Here is a 22,456-nt window from a genome sequence, read left to right as displayed (position 1 = left end):
GTCATGCTCCAGCTGATCTCGCGTCCAGGCTCTGTCCCCTAGCACTGCCTGTTTTCTCATGTGATTTTTGATTTCACCGTGAAAGGTTTGTATAAATTTAGTGTCTCAGATCAATAGAAGAAAACTGAGCTGAATTATCTCCTCACCTGGAAGTTTATTAGCTAAAAGTCAGTAGAGGTAAACTACAGTCAGTCAAGTATATGGCAGCAGAATTAGTCCCTTTGCTTGTTTTAAGGGAGGATTGTTCATTTGGAAATTTTTAACTTGAAGATCACATATACATAAATATATATATACTCCTTTAACTATAGAAACTAATATGGCTATAGTAAAAATCAATACAGAGACGCTGATATCTCAGAGACTTCCATGGATGTACACCAACCATTATTGCTTTAATACTATTCATTTTCAAGCCAGTATAGTGGCAGAGGAATAAAAGTTGAGTCTGGGCAAGGTGGCAAATCGCAGCGTGCTCCCTGCTCAGGGAGACCCACTCGCTCACAGCAAACTGTCCATGTGTTTCTTCATAATACATGGTGAGTGCCTTGAAAATGAGCTATTTTTTCACTAATGAGCATTTTTCACCAGAATTTTACGCATTTTTTCTTGCTCTTTGCTGGCTACTGAATAAGTCCTGATGTGCTTTTTGAATTTCAAAGAGCTCTCTAAGAACTGGAGGTTTGCAAAATACATCAAGACAAAAACCAAACAAAAACACCCCAAACAGTCATTAATCCCCAATACCTCTTGCCTCAAGCACATAAAAATCTCCTGACAACAATCTTTTTTAAACCTGGTCAAATGACAGATCTGCAGTGCATCAGTCACAGCACGAGTCTTCTGTCTTCAGTGTGACTTGAGGCCACAGAGTTGTCCCATGGAAAGCACACAGCAACTTCTTTGAAGGTAAGAAGAACCTAGATTTAAACTGATGTAATTCGAGCGAAGGATTTGGCCCGTGGACTCCAGTTCTGGCTCCCCTGGCACTTGTAAGCTTTTTATTACTAATTAAAGTTGGTAAGTAGTCCCCCTCAGGGTGTTTTGGCTCATAAATGAAGGCCAACAAAATATCTAATTTTGCTAAATAGCGTAATTTTTTATATGCCAATAGAGGGCTTTTGGTTAGATTTTGTTTTCTCTCTCCCCACTGTTATTTAGAAGCAAAAGCTCCAATGTTTCCTATCAACCTCAAGAAGCAAAAGCAGCTCTTGTTCTTGTTTCCCTGCCTCATCCTGTTCCCTAAGGCCGTACCTCCTCCTGTTCCCCCAGCAAGGTCCCACGCTCTCAGGGGTCCGACCCTGGTTCTCAGTGTCAGCTTCTCGTGCTGAGAACCCCTGGGAGTCTTTGCTGGAAAAGGTGCTATTCAGCACATAGAGGAACATCAAAATCCAGTTATGTGAAATTTTCAACCCTAGAATGTTAAAAGTCATTAGCATTTGTATAATTGTACATACCTTGTTTCTTTTCAGAATGTTATTTTCTCCTTAGGCAGTTAAAACATAGGTTTCTTTCCCTTCTTAAAACCAAACCTGTTACAGCATGATGAATGAAACAGCAGAAATAAAAGTGTTTTAATAGCACGAACGGTTACAAACCCTTCATTGACAGGGATTACTGTTATGATAATCATTCAGCAGAGTTGGAATTTGTAGAAGCCATTTTGACCAGCCAGCAATGTGAAATATTTGGGGGTGAATGTCATCTCTGTAAAGACCAAAAGCCATTTAAAAAGCAGACTGGAGTCTTTTGATTTACATTTCTGATATTAAACAGAGAGCTGCTCTCTGCATTTTTTGCTACAGGGCATCGCTTCATTGCTAAGAAATAGGGCTATGGCAAGAATCCAATTTCTTAATGAACCAGCCTATCTGGAGCAAAACAGCTTTTCACACCATAATAAACAATGAACACCTTTTAGATAACAAATTCAATGGCAAAAATATTGCATTGTGCATGTCATAGCCCCATAATTTAATGGAGGCACTTGCTGCATTAGTGGTTTACATTAATTTTTAAAATTAATTTTGTTTGGCCTGCGGGGGAAATATTTTCTTTTTTGTTTCTGATATCCTGCAGCTCATTAACACTTTTTTACTGCTGCTCTACAATACTGTCTGTAATCGTCCAATTTGTAGCTAGAGGCTCATTTTTTAACTAGAGAGAGAGAAAAAAAAAGGAGCTTTTACTGAAATCATAAATGAAGCTTCAACCACACTGAAAAATCAGCATCTCTAACAACAGCTAGAGTACTGTGGCTTTCTGAGAATGTATTAATTAAACCCCGGATGGATTGTTAGCCTGCAATTTCTGGGTAGTTCTGTAGCCTGGGACAGGGAAGTTTTCAGCCCATTTCTGCCTTGCAGACATTGGCCAGGGAAGCATAGTTCTTCCCTCTGCGGTACGAAGAGTTCGTACTTCTGGACGCTTAGGGGCTGTAGCTATAGCTCTTCTATATTGTCATTTTCCTGGGAAATGTCTGATATGGGTTTCAATTTTAAGTGATTGTGCTTATTCAGAGTTACTGAAGAGCACAAATGCATTTTTCACCTTGGAGCGTTGGAATGCTGCCCTGCTCGGAAAAATGAGACAACGAAAATCAAAGTTAAACAACTTCAGCATCAGCCCAATTCTCTGCACCGTTCACAGTTGTTAATTTAACAGTGGACTGATTCTATCTTCCTGAATAAAGTGCCATGTGGGCAGCTGCTGCAGGATCCCAGCCTCTAATGCACACTCCAGTAAGTCTCCCTGGCTGCAGCGCGACTCGAAGCAAAACAGCTCTGCAGATAATATGAAGCAGCAAAATCCATGTTGAGCAGGACTTTTCCATAGGGCCCCATCTCGCCGTGCTGGGTATCCTCAGCTGCTGCAGCTCAAGAGGTTTTAGCTGGTCCTCAGGTCTTTACAGAAATGGTCCTTGAACGTGCTCGTACGTGAGAAAACAGGTACTCTGCAACCCCTAATGTTTTGCTAATACTAGTGGTGAAGACTTAAGGTCTTTTTCCGTAAGTGGCATATGTTGTGGCAGAGACTCATGTGTGCGTGTCCTGGCAAGACATTGGCTTTGTCAATACAGGTGCTCACGAGGAATCAACCTGCATGACAGAATAGAGGAATAATCATTACAGGTTGCACAAGGTGGCAGGATTATTTCTCTGTCTCGCTATCTGTCTGTCCCCCATCATTGCACTATCTGAGTGCCTGTCAGGGCTTGTTTTTCAGATTTTCAATATAATTTCACAGCTTTTTCAACACGACTGCCCAAATGTCAATTGTACAGTACAATGTAGAATTACTGAGCAATGAAAAATGTAGGTGTTGAACAGCATCTGTATTGCTTGACCTCCGCTGTGCTTTCACTTAATGAAAACAATAGCTGTGAATTTGGTGTAGTTAGGCTGAACTTTATATTTAATGTAAAGTGCTGTATTACTGTGAATATAAAGGTGGATTTCATTGAAATTGGTTAGATTGTATTCCTGTGCCATTAAGACTGGGTTCTCATAGCATGCAAGACGAATGTAACGAGTAACCAGGATCTTGCTATACTCTGTTACAGGACAGTCTCTGTAGATAGGAAATTATATGTAATTACAGTGGGTGAGATCATCAGTTTATATAAATCAGCATGACTTTGCTGATGTCAGTGGAATTATGCCAATTTACACCAGCTGAATGAGACAAACACATGCACAGATGTCCTGAGTCTCCCCGTTTTACAGTGGTGGGAGTCCTGGCTGACTGCAGCTGTGGTAGGTTGGGTCCTCTGCGATAAACCACCTTCAGCTGAGCAGTTTATCGTGGCTGAAGATGGGGGGAGTAGATTTACACACTGCTAAATGTGCCTTAGCGTGCAGCTTCTCTTTGTTGGTGAAGTGCACAGCAGAAATCTGTGCAGCGAAGGTGTCCTCAGCCTGGACTTCCTCTGGTAAATGAAAGACTGATGTGTTGGGCTGGTCAGGAAAGACCGGGATGAAAATCAGGCTCTTGCCTGCACTGGGAATCCCTGCCTTGAATTGGTAATTCTCTTGTTAAATCAAGTGTGCTGCATGTAGAGCGGCTCCAGTTGAATTTCTATCACCATTTCAAGTTGAGGGAAAGGAATCATAACTGGGCTTGTTTCTTGGACCTTATGTTTTTAGCAGAGAGGAGGCAGCAGAGAAGCTGCTGAATACGGACGAGCCGATGCAAGTCATTAGAACAACGGTGGACAGCAGCGGGGCTGCAGTATTGAATAAACCATAGGGGCTATTGTTGTCTTTCAGAAAGACTATCTAATTTTTTTTTTTTATGGAACTTGTAGCCATTTTTAAGCTTTCATTTTTCATAATGTCACAGATAATCTTTTATCTATTATCCAGTAGTGCTATTCTGACAGACATTTGCATCAAATGGGAACGTGCAGGCTGGAACTCTCTCTAGTGGGGAAACCAGCTTGATCTGAAAGGTTATTCACTCTCGCTGCGTCTCGGGGCTTTGTTCTTGATTCGCACACATTTCCCCCCATCTAAATGCAGGCATTTCTAGAGCTTTTTCTTTAGAAAAACCTTCAATTCTGAGATCTGAGCTTATTCAAGCTTCTTCCTACATATCAGTCAAAAACTTGTATTCACTGCCAATGATGAATCTGCTTTGAAACATTTGTTGAAGACTCTGTATGCCTCCAGAATCCTTTCAGAACCTTTCCTACAGAGACACTGGCAGCTTTCTTAGTTTTTTTAAGGAGAGGGAAGAGTGATGAAGGAAGGAACTTAAGCAGCCATGAGCCTTTTTGCAGTTGCATCTCTATCCACCAAAAAAAACAAACACCAAAAACCCCAATGGGAACAATGACCTTTAAAGATGCGGGTAGAATATGAGCTGAGTGTCTAAAAGTTAGCAAAGCAGAAAAACTGCTTGTGACTGGAAATATGAAAATGTGGTTCAATATTACCTTGGTTTCATAATTCTTCGCTTATGAGGTTATTAAATGACAACATAAAAAGGTGAATAAACCTCCAATTCACATGGAGAATTTCACTGATTGAAGTAGTAGTCTATTCTCCATCTAATAAACCCAAATAAATCTCCTTTATAGTGCCTTTTTGTGTTCTTGGGTTATCTGAAAGTCCTTCTCATAAGACTGACTAAGCAGGTGGATTCACTGCCCAGCACATGCTTTCTGTTCCCCCTCGCATCTAATCAGCACTTTCAACAGTGCGTCACTCCCAAAAATTCCATGCTTGCAGAGTCAGCGCTGGGTGTGAGCCTGGAATGGCTGGTGACACGAGACCTGGAAGGTGTGCATGGTAGTTAGAGCTTTGCTTAGTACCTATTGATGCCTTAGGGTATGACCAAGGTCTTGCTGCAGTGGATTAGTGGTTTTACCCTTTGGTTCCAAAGAGATGTAGCATGGCACACACATGCCTTTCCAGCAAAAATTATCCCAGCCCATATTTGACAGTTACGCAGCATTTGCTTCTCTCAGGCAAGCCCACAGGGCTCTGACTGCTCGATGCTTCCCAGGACAAGGCTCGAAGGTGTATAGGAAGTGCGGAGTTTGGAGTGCCTGGCCGTCATGGGAATTTTCTCCTTTCTACGTTAAAATGCCTATCCCAAGCTGAGAATGAGCGTACATCCATTCCTGCTGTTAAAATTGAAGCATCACAAGTTTGCCACATAAATATGCATCCCTGATCAGTGTTTTTATTACACAGACACCTCATTAATGTAGTTGTTGTCATGTTAAAGTCTTGGATTAATAGGAATGAGCAGCGTTTCCTCTAGTGGAGGCTGGATATAAAATTTCTTGAATACCAAAGCAATAATGTTGAGTTTATTGTGAACCTTTTTAAGGGGCGAGGAGAAACAGGAAGGGGCAAGGAATTAATTATTTTCCCTTCTCCCATCCCCAAGCTTTTCCTTCTTTCTAAATGTCTTCTGCAAGGAGCAAATTTTGAATTGCAACACTGAAATTGCATAGGAATCCCTGTTATTAACCCTGCAGCCATGGGATGCAGAAGAGGGAAACATCAGTGCTCCAACTTAAGATCCGGGAGAGTGGAAATGTTGTGCTTCTGTGTGTTTCTAGGTGCTGTATTGTTTACAAGAATAAAAACTAGCTGTTTCAGGTGTGGAAAACACCAGAGAAGATCTGATCTGGCCTCAGATGAAACAGAATGTGGTTACCAGAGGTTTGTGCTGGTAGTACGTGCGTCATTCAGTGATCATTAAAGGAAAGCTTCACATTAGGTTTTGTGGGTTTGGGGATGGGCCGTGAGTAACTGTAAGGAATCTGGAGTCACATTTGCTCTTGCCATGGTTTAAATCTGAGTTAACTCTGTCACAGCAGTGAAGTTTCCAGGACTACCACAGTCCGTGTGCAGGGAAAAGTCACCAGCCGGCCACCCTGGGTCTTCCACTGCCAGGCCAGGTCACAGCTGTCCCCTCCCGCTTTCTTCTGCTGGATGTCGAGTTTCTCACATTTGCATTTTCAAGCTTTTCCTTATAACTATGAGGGGGACTTTGTTTGTAGGAATTTTCCTTCTTTGAGGGAAAACCGAGTGTCTCACATAGTCATGTGAATGTGGGCACTGAGACCTTGAGGAAAATGCTGACTCCATGGAGACTTGCCGTGGGATTACAGGAGCCAGCTGTGCACTCTTACCCTAATTTACACTGATGACAGCAACTGTGTCCTTTGGCCCAGCCAAAAGTGTCATCAGGTGTCACCTGCAGTCGTTGGGTGGGGTGAGGGGTGGCTGTGTGGTGTGTGTGGTAAGCGCTGAGCAACAGCCAACCCAGTGCAGAGACCTCCTGGGAGTGGTGGGCATCGGGTGCTTGGAGCAGAGACAGCTCTTCCTGGAATTGGGTGAGCGGCAGCCTGGGACACCTTCCGATCAGCAGGCTGGGATCATGCCTTGCTCCCGGGGTCCAGCGGCTCCGAGCTGTGAGAGAAGCAGATTTCCAGCACCCACTCGTGCTTCGTGCGTTGATTTGCGTTGGCAGGCAGGATTGCTGCCGAGGCGAGTGCGGGATCTGGCCTGCAGCAGGCCCAGGACGAGGGGGTGAGCAGCTCTCCGGGCACTGCTGGCTCATCACACTTCAAACTTGGTAGGTACAGAAGCATAACTTCATAGCAATATCTGTATTTTAAACATATTTTCTAATAGCATATTAGTAATTATTAACTAGGAAAGTGATTAGCAATTAGGAGCTCAGTAATACATGGAAGTCTATCGTCCTGATTGAATGGCATTACCACTGGTAATAGAAACATTGGAGGTGCATTAAATTCTTCAGTTTAATTAAGAGTTTGTGTAATTATAGTGCACTTTTGCTGTGTTTTATCTGGAAAGGACAAGAGAACTGGTATAAGGTCCAGCACACTGAGAAAGTGGATGTTTTTGTGAAGTTGTTCCAAGTAATGTGGAGTCACAGCTGAAAGGGGAATAATGGTGGAATTTGATGAGGAATTCAGTGCGCGGCCTATATACATGGCTTGGAGACTTAACAAAGTGAGCCTCAAAGGGGTGTGATTTCTAATGGCATGATCTGAAAAGGGGTGATTACAAAAATTCCTTTCTAAAGAGACCTAGCTTTCCCTTTCTTTTTTTAATCCATAGCTAACGTAACTTTTTAACTGTGTATATAAACTTTACAAATGCACGTGAGGTGGACACTGTCTTCTCTCTCATTTGTTCACGAACATGCACGCTTGTTTGCCCAGGGTGACAAATGTTTTACTCCTGCAGCATGGTGTTAGGGATAAATCCTCCCGGAGCAGGGGGGCTGCACGTGGTGCCCACTGAGACGGGAGAGCTCTGGGGAGAGTAGCTGGAGTCTGAGAAATGTCGGGGTGTGGGTCACAAACCAAAAATCAGTTGAAAGGTTTCTTTTCTTTGCCTGTTGTGTCCTGAAGAATAAGTTTGAGCTGTGGGTGCTTGGAAACAGTCTGAACTCCTTCAACAGAAACTGGTTCTTCTATGAAACTCATCTGTAGGATATAAGATGTGTGTGTTTAATTCTGTCTGTGGTGTGTGTAAGCTCCTATATATTTTAACTAACAGTGCCAAGAATACTAGCCAAGGGTAGCTGCAATATTAGTAACCTCAAATTATAATGACTTACTTTTATGCCTCTCTTTTTAATAGTATTTTACCATTCATATTGAAAGTTTTACAGTTTGTATCGCTTACTGATAAATACTTCATAAGCTCCTGTGGCTCACTGCTGCTGTTGTGCTTCATGCCATAGATGCCTTCATTTCCATGCATGCGTACTACATATTATAAAGTGAAAATGGGAACCTTATGGGACATAGATGCTTTCTGAAACGTAAATCATTATTGCTAATGATGATGCAAAAGTGTATACCTAATAACATGTTGTGGAGTCTGTTCAGTCGTATTAAGCGGAAAGTCTTGGCCTCTTGGGTTCAGCATCTTGGAACAAAGTTTTAAATAACCAGCTGATGACGCAGTGTCTCAGAATAAAAAGTACATCTGTGCTTTTAGCTTCTGCTCTAGTCTGTTGAGTTTGGTTCTTTCAGAACTGGAGCAATGAAATGTAGTAAAGCATGTGACACCTGCATAATGAACAAGTGGACTCTGAGAAATAAGTATGAGTTAACCTGATTTTAATAAGGCGTAGCAACAACAGAGCCCAGGACACCATGTACAAAGAACAAAATGAAAGGGCTTTCCCATCTTGAATATATGGGATTGAAAACCTATCTAGAAAGAACACTGTTCAGCACCAAGAAACCTGGAAGTGTCAAATTTAAGGATTCATTATCCTTGCGTATAGAAATTGTAGTGCTGAAACTGCTGACTGATAAATAATGTTATCCCTCTTTCTTGAAGGAAGCGTGTGATTTAAACCCCTTTTTTGACTAACAAGTGGTATCAGAGGTGAAACAAATATAGGAGGTTCTCGTGATTAAACTGACCTTTTTTTACCCTATCTGGAGTTTGTAAATCTACTCGATTGCGTTATATTGTTGACATCTGAAAGCTATTACTGAATGACAAGTGTACGATGTTAGGGTTTAGAAGTTGTATCTGAGTTACCGCTCTGTAAGCTCTCGTGGTCACAGGGAAGCATAATCCAGACAAATACCAAGAAGACATTGTCATGGCAGCAAAAGTGGAGGTCATAATGCTCTTGGGAATTGTTGCTTTGAGTTACCACTGGATAGGTGATGTACACTTGTGGACCTGGAGATGATGTTACTCGGTGTTTTTAATATTTTTGTTAAAGGTCTCTTTATTATGGAAAAATCATGTATGCCCTGAGTTTGTAAGGGAGCCTAAAGGATCAATTGTAAAACACGTGAAGCATGGAAAATTCACAGGGCAGCAGGGTTGGAAACAAAGCTTAAAGGGGGGTGGGGAAAGCAGGTACATTTTAAATGGGTTCCCTTCAGCTGTCTCTTTGGAATAGATGTTGATGTTTTGTGCTGTGCTAGGGATTATCATGGAAGGTTTGGTTCTCGGTCTGAAATTGCCCTCGCCTGCCGTGTGGCTGTGTGTCTCCGGACACACTGAGCGCACGTGTGTGTTTCTCGGCAGCGGGGTTTCGCTCGCCGCGATGTGCTCCACTGATGTCGTCTGCTCGCGTCCACCTGAATTCAGGAGGTTAGCAACAGGGATATGTTGGGCGATATTTCACCACGCTGGTTAAATATTTAATGATGATTTGTTACCTGCCTTTTCATTTCAGTGGTGGGCACTTGAAGGCAGGCACTGCAATAAAAGTTTCCCTGGAGCAGGTGAATGCCCAATAAGCATAAAGCTTAAGGAAAGGGCTAGGATGGTGAAGCTCTGAATGGGTAGCATATTTTTCATATATTAACACTGCTTTGCAGTCTGTGCTATATAGCTAGCGTGGGTGCCTATCTTCTTTGATTCATCCTTTAATTAAATGCAACAAAAGCCTGCCTAAACCATAGGGTCTTTGAAAATGTATTGTTATATTTTTAAAATGTACAAAATTGATACAAATTACTGCTAGCCTCTTATCCACCAACTGTTTTAAAACTTAATCTGTGTGGTTAACAGCAGGAGCTGAAAGACCAGAGCAACCACAGTTATCATAACCAGCCATCTGAATTCTCTTATCCCAAGAGGAAAGGTGGATCTTGCAGGAAGTCCAGAAGGTCTAATAAACCCTGGGAATTTAAGAGCAAAAGATGCCCCTAGTAAAAACCAGTGCCACCTGAGCTATGCTTCTCATTATTATGTCTCTTCTAAAGAGTTAACAAAAGTAACCTGCACTCAAGTTGCAGCCACAGCTCAAAATCGCACTGTTGCTGTTACTGCACTGGGATCTTCCTGCTTTACTCCCTCTTTGGCCCAGGCGATGCTCCTTGGGTAATAGTACCTTTGGGCACTTCTTTAATCCCTTCTCAGCTAATGGTGGCAGCACTTGTTTGTCCTTCCAGGGAAGCTGGGAAGATCTGTGCGATGGCATTAAGCAACTCTGGGCGCATACGTTCCAGTTGCCAGTGCTCACACGATGGATCTGTCACATTAGCCTGAGTGTTAGCAGTGCGTAAGGTTTAGCTTGCGTCCCTTGATGAGAGAATTAAAGAGCATGTCTGGGCTTTGAGTTAAGGGCTCCTGTGTGTTGATAGGACTTGAGTTATTTAAGTTAACTTTGCAGTGAAGACAACCCCCAAGGGACTGTCAGCTCAAGAACACCCACTAACCACAACTTGTCATGTTACTACACAGAGAGAGAAATGAGCTTTTAAGTAATTAGTGCCCAAAGCATTCACTGCTTTGTAGGTCAAAACCAAAACCTTAATTCTACCAGAAAACTAATCAGGAGCCAACACAGATTTCAGAGTACAGCTGTAATAAGCTTTCCTTGTGACGCACCACTTAATAAGTAGGCAGCAGCCTTTTCGTCTAGCTCAAATTTCCAGCTGACCCACTGAGAGCATGTCGTCGTAGCCTTAATCGCAAGGTGACAAAGGTAAGGATATCCACAATGGGTCCAGGATCCAAAATGAAAGATTGTGCCTTTATCGTGGAATAGAAATGGCAAAACTCATTCTGGCCTCTCAAGTGTGTAGCCTGGGTGTCTGCGAATTGATTGGAAAATCAGAAGTAAATAGGAAGAACGTGTTGCTCATGCAGCAGAAAAGCTTGCTGTCTGAATTTCTGTTCTTCCGTGAATATATGCCTGGGTAGTCTCTTGGGAAAGATACTTGGGCACAAAACACGTGCAGGGTCTTTAGTGCCCTTTGGCTTACAGCGGGTGTGTGCAGGCAGGAATCCACTTCTTATCCACGATCTTGAGTGCAAGTGCAAAGATAATAGTGGAGTTTCCTTCTTCAGGCACTTCAGAGGATCCTGAGTATCTCTTTTGGAAGTGGTTGTATGCATTTGTACACGAGTTGAACATTCCTCTCACCATTGCTTTAAAGTTTGAGGATTAATTAAGCCATTTTAATCGTACACTCTTGTGTATGGTTAAAACGCAAGGGGAGTAGAAGGAGGGAGGGAGTCATGTATTCACTTAGCCTGTTCAACCTACCATACACTGCTGTGTGTACTGGTAAAGATAAGGAGCGATGTTAAACACAACATTAAAATAATAATGTTCATTATAATGCAAGTTGTCAGATGCTTATGCCAGTCTCGGTGAAAAACTTCTGGTACCCTTGTAACGTAGATTATTTTTTCATAATGCGAGAGGAAATGCATGGCTTGAATTGTGTTTCTCATATTTTACCAGAATTTCCCAGGGTCTGAAACTTCCCTTTCACACGTTGTGGTTGACTCCTGAATTTTTTGTGAGCAGTGAGAAGATGCAGAAAAATAAAATGATACAAAGATATTTCTAAGGCAATATTTGTCAGCTGAGCTGAGGAGAGAGAATCATACAGGACAGGTGGTGACAAGAGGGATGGGTGAGACAAAATCCTCCGAGGAAATGCGTTTTGTGGTACCTGCTTACTGTGGAATCCAGAGGTGGGAGGGACTTTTACATAGGTGTGAATAAACCAGATTTTTTTTTTTAATGCAGTTTCTGGCATACCAGGCAAATAGACATAACTACCAACTAAGTCAGCAAGTATACTTGTAGGAATATAATCCAAACTACTTTTCACCTTTACCTGAAGATCTCCAAGCACTTTTGAGCCCCTCTATTCTGTAAGATCAGAAAGCCAATTCCAGTTATTTTAGAGAGGAGTGGTCTGAAGCACTGTCAGCTAAAATGCTGCGGCCGCTGGGTGAGATAAAGATGGAATAAGAAACTGATGCAAAGACCTCTTCTCTCGGCATTATATTGCTACTCTCTCCACGTCAAGATGTCCTTCACTTGCTGCAGGATGAGTTCAGAATTGATTCTTGGGTAAAAGACTATCCCTTTCTTCACTTTTTTCTCTTTAGACCATTTAACTTTATTTATAAAGCCCAGGAACGCGACTCAGCAACTTGGTCGATTCTGATCTTGGTCTGCTGGTGGCAGGGAGCAAGTCTCTGCCTCTGTCTCTCCAGCTGTCATCTAGGAAAGACCATGATGTTGTTGTCCTTTCTAAAATAGTTTCAACTATAGAAATGATAAACAGTAGCAAAACTTTCTGTTGACTTCTCTTGTCTCTGTGCATGTAAAGTGACTGTTCATAAGTGTCTGTATTTGCAGCATCTTCATTTTGAAACCATTCTTTGTGTATAATTAAGGATGTTCGAAGAGAAACCTCTCGTATATCTGCAAATGAGATAAAACTTTCAACTTTCAATTGGTTTATCCTGTTATAAATCAGAAATTTTGAAAGTGGACTTGCGGCTCGTGTTCTGTAGGTTGTGTTTATAGAGTGAGCGTCCTGGCATTCATTACAGGAATCTCTTTCTCCTGCTCCCTTCCCGCTCTTCCCTCCCCCAGTCCCTTGTACTGACCCCTAATCCCAACAAAATGAAGATCTGGTTGTCATATGGATTGCAAAGCTTTCCTCTTGCATCACAAACAGGATAGATCAAAACCACCTCATTTAAAAACAGATGTTTTCTGGTAGTGATTAATATAGTTTCTCCCCCCTCTTCCTCTTTTTTAGAAGAACCCTTTATTTCATAATAATCTGCTTTAGCATTCGCTTAAGAAACTGAATTTGGGCACTAAGAAGACTGGATGAACTGATTCATTTGAAACATGAAGCTGATCTGAATTTTCAAGCCAAGCTCAAAATGAAACCATTTACATTTCCATGCATGTCCTCACTAGTTTTGGCTTAAAGGAAGAATCCTGTGTGGATAACCATGTTCTCAAATACCTTTCTCAAGCAAGCGCTTCAGTGGAAACCGTGGGGTGCTGAGCACTCGTGGCCTCTCGTGTCACCGATGCCTTCTGAATTTCAGAGCCTCTCTCTGGGTACTCTTTTTGGAAATCTCAGTACCAGGTCTTTTATTTGACAGGTCTTTCAAAGAGTGATTTTTCTCCCAGTTTATTTGGCCAAAATGTTCCCACTTTTACTCTTCCACTCTTAAGCTGTGCACAGTTCAGCTTTCTCCTTCTGTGTTGGAATTGGCTGCATTTTACTGAGGCTTCAAATAGAGAGGATTTGAGCCTATAAATCCTTACTCTGCGTGAGTCCTTATTTTCACTAATAGCCCCGCTGAAGTCATCAAGACTGTTTACATGAATAGGATCAGGAGTAATTCTAGTTGGGTCTAATTAGTTACACCAATTTAAGTGAAAGCAGAATCAATCCATTGTTTTGCAGAGTTTGTTAGGATGAAATATGCTAACGCAGAGTATAAAACCACGTTATTGTATATAGCTGCATGGTTAAAGGACATTGTTGTCTGGCATTTTTCACAAAGAACGATCATTAGTACAAGTTGGAAAAATATAGGGTTTGGGGCTGCATTTTCCCTGCAATTTAATATTACTTGGTATTGGTTAGAAATAAATTGTTACAGACTCCCTTTGAATTCCTTTAGGGTAAATATTTATCACATGTAACGTTTCCTCAATATTCTGAATTTTCAATACAATTAGCTTCACTGTAGGTTATTTACTCCAAGTTAAAATTCAAGGAAAAGCCTCCAAGTGTATTTTGAGCTGAGCTATTCATCAGAAGTCCAACACTATTTTGTTCAAAGTGAACCAAAAGCTGTGGGAGATTTTCTAACTGGGGAACTGCACTTGCGAGATGCATAAAACTAATGGCGTACACAAAGTGTCTTGTTTTTCTTCCTTTCTGTGGGGGGTGTTTCAAATACTCATTACTTTGTCCAGAATGGGAACTTGGCGGTGAGATGATAACGGGAGGAAAGCACAGCTCTGTGAATTCCCAACAGAAGTCTCGCAGAAGTATGGAGCCGTTTAAAGTCTGTCGACCTAAAAGACCATGCTGTCAGCTATTCACCCAGTGAACACGTGCATGGGTGTGAGCGGGGATGGCCAGGAGGCATTGGGGAGCACCCGCAGGCGGTGGGAGGTGGGTGGTGGTGAGCTGTACCGGACTGAGGTCTGGGTATGCCATGTGCACCACTGTGCTGTTGAGACCGTTAGACTCATGTCACTTGTAAAATAACCCCGAACCATAGATACACAGCTCACTTTGCACTAGTTGAATAGTTCAGAAATTTGTTCCAAGTGTTCGTCGATTATAATTCAGCAGCCTTAACGTGCCCTTGGGCTCTTTTCTAGGGTTGGGGGTTTTTATTTTCTTAGTAAAGCTGCTTTATTATAGAGACCTGATCTTGTTTGCTAAATCCTATTTAATCACAAGCTTTACATGTTCCCAAATCAGAAGAATTGCAGTCAGTGAAGTTTGCTTGAAATTGAGGTCAGGTTGTCTCCTCCAAAAGTGGTGAAGGGTGTATTAGTCTCGATACAGTTCCACATTACAGTCTACTAGTGGTAAAGTTGATGTAAGAGGTTCCTGCCTTTCCCATGTGCACTTTAGTGACCTTTCCGTGGGTTGTACTCTGTACTGGCTCAGTAAAATGAGCCAGGATAAGCTGCAGGATAAGAAAACGGAAGGATAATTCAACTGAACCAATGGAAGTCCACAAGGGAAGGGGTAGGATCCTTGGGTAACTGTAGGAGACCTTGTGACAAGGATGGTACTTCTCGGTGACATTTTCAAAGGCCATGTTCTAATCACTGAGATTTATAACTAAATTTAGCATGTTCCTGGAGGTAAGTTGAAGATGGTTCATATACTTCAGAGTTCAGTCCTGCCTTTGAATCACACTAGTTTCAGTTGGTTTTTTTCATTTTGCTTGCATAAACATTAAAGCCACCATATACAGCATCTGTCAATATGATTTGTGATCCACCCCAAGCTCATTTAAGTTGAGCAGTGCAGTGAAGAGGTTAATTTCTACTTCATCCATAATGTGAATTCTGCTAGGAGTAAAAGCTGGAGAGGATGAAATCTCTCGTTACTTCCTTTTAGGAGGGACAGGCCAAAACATTAAAATGCTCCAAACAATTCAGGATATTTTAAAGCTTTCTAAAAGCTTTTTCCTCCCTTTTTTTTTTTTTTTAATTTTTTTTAAGATGTTTCATTATAGTAAACTTCAAAGAGTACATTTGATCTGCTGGTATGTTTTTGACTGTATCCACCAGGAGTTCACTTAAGCCAAACAGTGAAACAATAATGTATGTTGTACAGCTGAAATGAAAATTAACCTAATGTACAGTATTTGCTACATTGCACAGCTGAAATGAACTCCTGGTGGACAGTGAAAAACATGCTGGCAGATCAAATACACCTTTTGAAGTTTATTATAATAAAATGAAATAAAGCCGCCAAGGGAAGCATTTACAAAAAAGAAAGGCTTAGGAGGCCTACAGCTGTTGTATACTGTTCTCCTCTGGGTTTTTTTTTTTCTCTCTCTCTCTTTTTTTTTTTTTTCCCCCTCTTCTTTGCATTTACTAAGGCCCCGATCCAGAGCCTACTGAAGTCATTGTGAGTCTTCCCATTAGCGCTGTTGGAACCTGGTATCAGACTGCTGGGACCAGGCTGGCCACCTTCTGCTGACAGCCGTGTGCTTCACCGGGAGCCTTACTGACTTCATTAGGGCATTTTCTCATGTGTGGCCTGAATGATCCACCAGAACCTGATGCGTTGCTAAAGCGGCAATTTTCTTGGAAGGATTCTTCATATAGAGAATTGTAGTGTCATAATTTTCAGTCAGTCAGCATTTTGCTCCCAGTAAACAAATCCTTCTCCTGCATCCTTTACTCCTGATAAATACAATCACAGTAGTCTTGTTTTTGATCAGGAGATTAAAAGTGTCCAGTGACTTTAGCTGGCATTGTAAGCCCTCTTTGCTGTGGAAGATTATGCCCTGCAGAGGTTAGCCTGTTTCCATAAGCAAAAAGAATTCTTTATTGACATCAGTAGATTAAATAAAATTGCTTATTTGGAGACCTTTTCCTTCTCCTTTTCCCTAAAAGGTGATTAGCATGTCCTGAGAAGTGGCAGTCAAAACTACAAGAGCATAAAGTACTCAGCATTGCTCACTCTGGCCTCTCTATGCAGTTTCAAAGGATCAGACTGAATACGGTAAGCACTTGCCAGTGCCATTGGTGCCACTTCCGCCATCCAGCATTATGCCAGTTAGGAGAATAGAGTAACTCCAAAATTGAATTAACGTTGTCTTCTCTTTTTTTCTCCTTATTTAAGGGGAATAATAAAACAAGCCCTGTGTTTTTATGTGTGTCCCACGTGAATCTAGTAGATCTGATGTTGCATCTATTAGTTTGCTTTGACAGAAAGAGGTTGTTTTGACACATGACCCAGCAGGAGGGCATTATGCGTCCCATAAAAGCTGGTCTGGACAGCAGATCTCGCTAGTCCCAATGCACACAAGCAGTCTGCAGATAGCCCGTGGGTCACGCGACTTTGCTGATGTTACCAGGCTGAGAATATTATGCTGGGATCTTCAAAGGAGCCAAAGGCAATTAGGCACCCAGTTCAGCCTGAATTTCCATTGAGGTTTCCTACATAGGTCTTGTTGCACGAGCTTCTGGAAATTTTACCCTTTACAATGCACCGAGTGTTGCTGCTGGGCCTCTTAGGACCTCATTCTTGTTTGCTTTGGTGCTTTCTAATAGAAGTGCCCACCAGACTCAGCTACAGTCAGAGTCTGTTTGTGCAGGACACTGTAAGTATATATAGCATACATCATATATAGACTATCTATATAGTAATATGTATGTATACATATAGTTCCCATGTCCAATGCAACTGAAGTTCTTCATACGCACAGAGCTAAAGCTTGGGAAGATGAGGAGTTTCTGTAGATCTGTTTGCAGAGAGCTGGTTCGGGCATGGGACCTCGATCTGTGGCTGGGTCAGAAATTGAGCCTAGGTCTGTCTCGGTCTGGTGTCTAATCAGGGCACTGTCTTGTGCAGGATCAGGTCTTTTGTTTTAGTATTACAGAACTGCGGCTTGATCCTATAAACCCTTCCGGGGCTGGGGGGGGGAGGTAATCTGTACTTACGGGATTAGTCTCTTTGAAAGCACTCCTGTGTAAATAAAGTGTACTCGCAAGAGTAAAGCTTTAGCAGCGTTTCAGTTTCATATGTAGAAGAGGTGTGATGCTGTAGCAGACAGCACCCTCTGGATTTTGCCCAATATTTTTTCTCTGTCAGCCCCTGATGTTAATGGGTGGCAAACCAGGAATTATGCGGATCCTAAATTGTATTTGTTTGACAGATCAGGCATTGTCTGTGTATTCCCCTCCCCTTCTCCTGGAGCAGTAGGCATTCCCCGCAGAAAGTGAAAACTGAATGAACTGATTGCTTAACCTCTCCTGACTCTACCCTGGTGGTAGATCATTAATGGTGTAGAAAACGAGGGCCAGTGCTGGCAGCACAGGGTGGGGTGCGTGTGCATCTTTAAGAGATTTATGTGGAGGTCTGAGATGAGGAGACAGCACTGTGGTACATCATCATGCAGGAGACATCAGAGACGTTCTTCTTCGCTTCGATGCATTATCATAAAAAGTGATTTAGACTAGAGCTGATTGATGCAAATGGTCCTCTGTTCTTTCCTATCATTAGCGGCCTCTTTCAGTGGCCAGAGGCAGTGATTAAAGCTGTCATTTGGAGCTGCTCATTAAAGACAAGCACCCGAGTAGCAGGAGGAAAAAAGGTTGAAGAAGCATGATTTTTTTTTTTTTTTTTCCCCCTTTCCTTAAAAAAAAAAAAGGCATTATCCTTTTTCCAGTTCTGGCTCTACAGGAGACATCTCTATTTGATGTGAGTGAGAATGCAGGTGGTTTAAAAAATAAAATCAGAACTATGTTATTGTCACTTAATGTTTTGAGGACAGCACAGCGCAACGTTAAGATGATCATTATAAAGGTATCACTGGGTGTATTTGTTATGAAATAACCTGATGAAATACTAAACAGTGTTATTCACAGAAGCCAGGGATTGCCACATGAAATTTGTGTGGGGCTGTAATGACTGTTCTTTTTGGGGCTGGCTGAGAAGGACGAGAAGAGGCACATGCGGAGATGCCAGACGGTGATTAGATTTGACATGCTTTATCGTAACAGATTTGCCTCTTCAGACTTTAAATTCTTCAGGGCAAGGACTTTGTTTCACTGTAGATCTGTACAGAGTGTCACACAACAGAGCCATGATCTTGAGTGGGACTTCTGGACATCATCATACCACAAATGAGAAATCAGGGCAAATTGTTAAATACATGTCTTGCAGTTGTATTTTTGTATAAACACAGACCGTGCAAGTCATCCATAAAATTGTCCCCAGAATAGTCGTAAAGCTGAGGATCCAGTGATTATTTGGGGAATCCTGAGCATCTTTGGTTCATGCCTCCATGGTCCGAGATCGCGGGCAAGCGGGCGAGTTGCCATTCCTCGAGGGCAATTCCTCTGCTTCTTTGTGAGAAGCGAGGCTGATGGAAGTGCTCTGTCCTTCCACGGTTGCTGGGGATTTAATGATTCGAGATGGTGAGGTGTCTGGGTAGAGAAGTGGAGGAGTGCATGAGAAGGGGACAAAAGGACACAGATTAGAAATAGCAAAGCCTTGTTAGAAGCCAACTAGCCTCTTGCTCTTTCGGAAAGGCGGTGGCAGCCCGCGGGCAGGTTAATTGTGTGTTGTAGATGTCCTCTTCCCCACATGCCGGCTGCTGTCAGAATTAACACATTTTTAAAGAGGTCACAGCCGGAGAGGCTCAATAAGTGCTTTTAGGCCAGCCTAATAGAAGATGCTGAGGAATGACTGAGGGGAAGTTATGATGATAGTGAAGGAATAATTTAGCATATTAGGGGAAATACGTCAAACCAAACTGATTGCTATAAATACAGCCTTCTTATTTCAGAATCTGGCTGTGCCCCAAGGATTTTCCTATGAAATTATGGAAGCGCAGCTTGCTTACTACTCGCTGACTTTCACACCATTGTGTCTTCTTTTTCGGTCATGTGCTTAATGCTATCTAATTGGTACCTTTCTGAACGTGCTCATTTTTCTTTTAGTGATCCCATGTGAGACAGAAGAGACAATGTTGTGACTCTGAGGGGGGTGGTGGCTTCCTTAAAGCTGATGTTATTCTTCAGGAGAACTGTTCTGTTTAGAGATTTCCTGGCTGGGGCAGGTTGCAGGGTGTCGGAGTGGGGGGTGTAAAGGGACTAAGGGCTTCGGTGCTCAGCCCTAAATGCTTGGGGAAGGAGAAGGGAGCACTTGCTGGGCTGAGCGTAGGGGGGCGGCTTTGGACAGAGCAGGCGGTAGAGGCAAGAAGCAGAGCTTGCTGAAGGTAGCTGGTAACAGCCAGTTTGGGATTTGCCTATGATTTTAACAGCTAGCTTTTCCAAACTGGGCCAAATTGCTTCCAACAGAGCCTACTTCTGCTTGTCTACTCGAGTGTGATCCTACTCTCATAGCAGTCATTACACTTTATACATTAGATACATTATATTTTAATGTATATTCTCCTAATACTCAAATAATCCTTAGTGTACTGACAATGGTAATAAATTCCTTGATATTAAAATGCCAGAATAAGTGAGCATTTCATGTGTCGTGTCAATCAGGTTTTGGCTGTAATTGATCTGAACAACAATCAAGGCTTGAAGACAACTGTTTTGATTTTGGAAAATGCTCTGCTGCTTACCTCTTAGAATTCACGTTGGGCAGCAAAGATATTTAATATGAGAGAGGAGAAAGGTAATTGTGTCAACAGAATTAAACATTACTATAGTTTTGGACCACTTTCTCCTCCATATACATCGAGCCCAAGTTGCCAACAATTAGAAAATAGAAACACTTCCAACAGAATTTCCTTTCTTCTTTGTTTCAGTTTTCCTTTATGCCAGCTTACAGATTCTCTGCATTCGTCTTTCTTTCCTTCTTCTTTCTCTTTCTTGTTGCTATCGATCATCTCAGTGCAGCTGCAGCTCAGCTCTGGAGGTGGGACGCAGCCTTTCTCGAGGAAGGCCACATGCGCGATTTGTGGCTTAACTGATGCTTGCCACGAACGGGCAGCGTTGAGTGCGGTGTGGGTGTGACATGCACAACTGGAGCAACAGAGGTGCTTCATTTGGGTATCCTCAGCAGTAAAAACCTCCATGGGCTGAGGTGTCTCGCTGACAGTGTCTCCTGTCACTTTTGCAATAATAAGCTTAAACTAAATTGCTTTCTCAGTATAACTAAGGAGTGATATTAATGAGAACAGGTTAAGATGAACACTTTCATTATCCTCTCTTGCGTATGTTTTGAAGGGATACAGGTTGCTTAACTCTTCACTTTTGACTTTGCATGATATTTTTGACTATTGCATTTGGAGTGGGCTGCACAGCAGAGTTTTCAGTAAAACTACTTCTGCGATGATGACAGTATTGATTATTTTAGATTCTGTATAATGCCATACGTATACATGACACTTTACAACACGGTTGGTCTCCACCTTGCAAAGCTTACAATTTAGTGCTATTGTCAGTATTGCTGTCAGCCCCACCGCCGCAGCTTGCTGCCGGCAGCCAGAGGACTGGAGCTGTGCGAAAGCTTATTGACTTTGAAGTTAGTCCCAAAGAAAACAGCAGTTTGGCCCCATGCTGGCCTGGATTTAGCTCGGGAGCTTGGAAGACACCAGTTCAGGCACAAAGGTCAGAGAGCATGGTTGAACAAGTGTGAAGATAATTCAAAATTTCATTTTGTTTCATGTGTTTTTACCAGAGAGCAACTTAACAACTCTCAGGTCAAGAGAGCATTTTGAAGCTATTGATTAATATTGTTAATAAAATAGTTAGAGTTGCTAAATGAGGCTCAGGTTAGGAGAACAACATATAGATGTACACATGCATCATAAAATGTAGGTATATTATTATTGCTTATGTATGTGTAGCCTGTGTATTCTCTGTCTTCCTGTCTCAATATAGTTGTGTATAGAAACACCTGAAAACACCTTCAAAGAAACACGGCGATGTAAAAACTTCTGGATCCAAAACCATGAAGTTATGCTCTGTTGCTGTCAAAAAATGAAATATACAATTCACATTTTCTTCCTGATAGAGAAGTTGCAATAATTTGGGGGTAAATTAAAAATACAATCCAATCATTTCCTTGTAAAACCTAGTGCTGACATTAGCCTTTAGTTATGACATTGCAATTATCTCCATAGCAACCCAGTGTGATGTGACAGCTGTGATGACTGTAGGTTCACGTGCTCTTGAGCTGGAGCCGAGGGAGCTGGTTTCTTGCCTGAGACGTTCCTGACTTTCTCCTTTCTTACAGTAGTTTTGTATTGGTGTAACGTGGCTGCGCTCAACTTGGGTCCAATACACCTATTCAAAGAGCAGAGAGTAAGATTCTGTGCATTTATGGAAGTCTTTCAAGCATATTAAGGAGCAATATCTTATATGAACTCTTCCATTAATAAATAATTTTGAGAAAGCTCATACATGAATATAGTACTTTCAGGCCATTACGCACAGGAGTACATTATCAGTGTAGATTGCACCTTTGTTAACTGTAAAGCCTGTTCTTTAGTCAAACACATTTTGTGTCTCCCTGAAGCCTAGCAGGATACCAGCCCGAGCAAAGCTAAGAGAAAAAGAGGCTTATGGCAGATTGAAACGGCTGAAAAGGTACAAGCCAAAATCTGTTACTAGTTTTAGATTGGACTGTGTTTTATGTGTCTTAATTCCTTGTTCCATCCTTAGATTCCCCAATGATAGGTAATTCTAGGAAAGACTGAGAGACTATCTCCTGTGTTTTCATTTTTAGTCATCTATTGAGGTTATGACATGTAACTGCCCCTTCAAACTGAGGTTGTATTGCAAGGCTTCTTCAGAGACCATGGCAGTGTGACTGAGCTGAACCCATAAACTATTCTAACATCTCCACCTTCAGGGAAACGAGGAGGCCAGCTGGCACATCGAGGCTGAGCAAATTCACTTTCAGCAGTGCATTTCCAGCTCTTACTGTCACCAAAAATGGCAGGAGTCAAGCCTGTAGCACACTCGATGCAGAAAT

At 42.1% G+C, this 22,456-nt stretch overlaps 1 protein-coding gene and 1 long non-coding RNA gene across 5 annotated transcripts in view; both read left to right on the top strand.

The window, feature by feature from the left end:
* The window catches only part of AUTS2 (activator of transcription and developmental regulator AUTS2), a 799,219-nt gene that overhangs the window by 651,347 nt on the left and 125,416 nt on the right, over positions 1-22,456 (top strand). The window lies entirely within an intron of this gene.
* Positions 3,880-4,354, top strand: LOC127024298 (uncharacterized). The gene is made up of 2 exons (XR_007767542.1): positions 3,880-4,022; positions 4,146-4,354. It is a non-coding gene; the product is annotated as an uncharacterized LOC127024298 (long non-coding RNA).

Source organism: Gymnogyps californianus, chromosome 20 (assembly GCF_018139145.2).
Source record: "Gymnogyps californianus isolate 813 chromosome 20, ASM1813914v2, whole genome shotgun sequence".
Taxonomy (NCBI): Eukaryota; Metazoa; Chordata; class Aves; order Accipitriformes; family Cathartidae; genus Gymnogyps; species Gymnogyps californianus.
Note: the sequence above shows the minus strand (reverse complement) of the source record. Positions and strands in the feature narration are given on the sequence as shown.